This window comes from Mus pahari, chromosome X, assembly GCF_900095145.1.
Source record: "Mus pahari chromosome X, PAHARI_EIJ_v1.1, whole genome shotgun sequence".
Classification (NCBI taxonomy): domain Eukaryota; kingdom Metazoa; phylum Chordata; class Mammalia; order Rodentia; family Muridae; genus Mus; species Mus pahari.
In genome coordinates this window covers 48090627-48094203 of record NC_034613.1, presented here as the reverse complement: position 1 = coordinate 48094203, position 3577 = coordinate 48090627, and the positions used below count along the sequence as shown (strand labels likewise).

Below are 3577 nucleotides of genomic sequence, written 5' to 3'. Positions count from 1 at the left end.
TCTGATCAAAGCCCATATTTTATTGTTGGAACTGGCTTAAATACAAAGAAGAATTCCCAGCATGCCCCTGAGTCCTCTGAAGTTGCCACGGGGTTCTCGCGATGATGGGGGGCGGTCCAGCGGCGGCGGTCTGGCGACGGCAGTCCGGCGACAGTGGGCGGTCCTGTGACGGTGGGCGGTCCTGCGACGGTGGGCGATCCTGGTATTCCTGCTGGAGGAGGAGTGGTTAGTGGGGGTGGTACGCACCAACAATAAAGAGATAAGTTTAGGAGACCATCATGATACGCTACTAAGAAGTAATAATTGCTTATACCAAAGCAGGCATGATAGAGATAGAGGGAAATAGATGGGTTTAGCATGTAGGTTTGAGCTATAGCCAAACTCATTCTACTATTGGGATGAAAGAGATATGATAATGAAGACAATTTTCAGTGATAAGGATTGTATATGGAGAAATGATCAAGACTGGAGCAGGTTTCAAGGAAGCCCCTTTGGGATGTGGGCATCAGAGACTCATAAACATCAAATTTTGGCAATGGAAAAAGGTAAAACATTGAGAAATTAAACAGACTGGGTGTGATGAATTATTTATTTTTGAAATATTACACAAGAAACAAAGTAAAAGGAGGATTAGAAATTGGAAATTGGAAATCATTAACCAAGTTCAGGATTCAGTTATAATACTATAATTAAAAATACTGGTTTCTAAGCAGATGTGATGGCACATGCTTGCAGTCAGTATTTGGGAGATGTAAGCAGGATGATTGGGTGTTCAAGGTCAGCCACAACTACATAGTAATATTAAGGCCAACTTGGCTACATAAGACTCTGTCTTAACTCCATCTCCTACTAAAGTAGTGGCTTCCATAGGACCTAGTGCCATATTTCCAGTATTTGAGAGTGAAGACTTGAGGATTAGATGTTTGAGGCAAGCCTGTGCTGCCAGTTTGTACATAATTTAAAAAAAAAAAACAGCCAAAAGGAACCATCACCAAAATTGGCTTCTGAAATAGGGTAGTGTCAGTGTGAGTGGAGATGAAGGTTCATTCTTAAAAGTTCTTGAAGTGAAAAGAAAAGTGTCATAGTTCAGTGATAGTTTGTAAGGGAAGTGAGTAGGAAGAGCAGTGAAGGCTGACTGCTGACTCCTGCAGTATTTCATATGTAGACAGACAGAATGGATCCAACACAAAATTCAGGAGAAGAAGCAGATATTCATTGTGGGTCGATGATACATTCTGTTTGGGATAAAGTATGAAATGAACAAGGGCAACATCAGTTTCTGCTTTCCCATTGTCTGGAGTCAATCAGTATGTACTCATTCTAATGAATCTTACCCTGTGCTCTGTGATTACCATGGCATGCTTGTGGCGGTCTGGGGACAACTGTTGGGAGTTGGTTATCTCCTTCCACCTTGTTACAGTAGTGTCTTTCTTGTTTCTACTTCTGGATAGCACAGTCCAGGTTAGCTGACCCACATACTTCTGGGTTACTGCATCCAGTTTTTGATGTGGGTTCTGGGGATTTAAATCAGGTCCTCAAGCTTTTGCAGAAAGTACTTTCACCTGCTGACCCATCTCCAAAGGCTTCTCTCACATTTTGTTATAGCTGTATTCTCACTGTATAACTTGTCTCATTATATCTCTGTATTAGCTATATTTTCACCTCAATTCAAATGTCATGTTCCTTTGAGATTGCATTCAACAATTATCTTGCCTAAACATGTACTCATCGGGTTGTTAATAGTGCTAAGAAGAATAATTTTATTAAAGTGAGAAATAAAAAGCCATATAGTTTCTAGTCAGTAGGGATGAAATGTCCAGGTTGGTACCAGCTTAGTTTCTCTGCGTCCTATGACACAAGCATGTGGTGCTTTCATCAACAAAGTCATACCATCAGGTTTTGGAGGATAACCAAGAACAATGGCAAGATCTCGTAATATTTAGGGGAGATATATGGGACCCTACTGACTAATAACTCAAAAGGAGACAATCCATACCTGGTGCTGAGATTTTTATCTGATATCCTATGGTGTCTGAGAGAGGCATTGTCCTTATTTTGTAAGATATTTCTATTTAAACTCAGTTTTATAACTACCAATTAGTGCAACCCACATCAAAGCTGCTTCTTTTTGCAAAAAGTGACAATACAGAAAGCCACAAGTGGTCAACTACACAGAATACAAGACTGTGGAATGCTCAGCCTCAAATGGTACATCTCCCATGCTTCCCCCTTTAAGGCTCAGGAGTTATTGTCAAGAGTGGGCTGGAAGAGTGTAGAAGCTAGTGGTACTGGACATCTTCAGTGAGACAGTATTTGCTAGACACGATGACAGGGCCATTGCACTCATTAACCCACAACATCTGTGACTTCATGTGCATGACCTGCACAACATCAAGCCAGAAACAAATCTCAGCATGGAGCAGCTCCTGAAGTTCTACCTCTAATTGAGAAGGAATTGGTAAATGGTGTGGGGGGGGGGGTAATCCATTAAAAAAAATATAGCCTCTGAGAAGATAGCCATATTTTACCAGATGGTCCTATGCTTGCGCATATCATTGCAGTACTAGGTGGATTCAGTGGGTTTTAAAAAGGAACATAAAGTTGATGGGACAGTGGGGGATGAGGTGGGGTTAAGAGTGCTGGCACTCATCTTTCCATGCATTTTACTCTGGATACTATGTGACTAGTTGTCTCATGCTTCCATTACCACTGCTAAAGTTACATCCTTTGTTCTGTCTTCTACCCTTGAACTGCATCCCCTCAAACTGTGAGCCAAAACAAATGCTTCCTTCTGTAAGTTGCTTTTGCCTGGGATTTTGTCACAGCAACAAGAAAAGTAGCTAATGCCATGTGCCAATCACAACTTGCTTATCCATCAAAGGAATAACCTTATCCATCCTCTAGGAATAAAAAGGTAAATCAAGACATTCTCAGAAGAAGGACAATTAGTAACACTGTCACTAGCAAACCAACCTTGATATAATGGCTGAAGGAAGTTCTCTGAAGACAAAAGCAATTTTACAGAAGAAAGCATGGAACTTCCATGAGTGAAAAAAAACAAGAGAACAGGTTAAAAACAGAATCAAATATTTCACTTGGTGATATATTATATCTGTAATTATATACTGAAGTTGGGGCAAATATCTTAAGACTTGGCTGATATGGAGCACAGTGATTATAAAGTATCATGAAAAATTTAAATATGTGAATGGCAAAGTGACCAAAAGAAATCAAGAGACATCCTTCACTCAGGGTGATAGAGTATCAATACTCTAGCCATTCTAATATCACATAAAATTGGCTTCCAACCCAAAGTTAGCAAAAAAGACAAAGATGGCACTTCATACTCATCAAAGGTAAAATCTACCAAGAGGAACTCTCAATTCTGAATATCTACGCTCCAAATACAAGAGCAACCACATTCATTACAGAAACATTAGTAAAGCTCAAAGCACACATTGCACCTCACACAATAATAGTGGGAGATTTCAACACCCCACTCTCACCAATAGACAGATCCTGGAAACAGAAACTAAACAGAGACACATGGACTCTAACAGAAGTTATGAAACAAATG

At 40.2% G+C, this 3577-nt stretch overlaps 1 protein-coding gene across 1 annotated transcript in view; it reads left to right on the top strand.

Moving 5' to 3' along the window:
- Nucleotides 1-3577, top strand: part of LOC110313828 (zinc finger X-chromosomal protein-like) — a 12116-nt gene that overhangs the window by 102 nt on the left and 8437 nt on the right. The window lies entirely within an intron of this gene.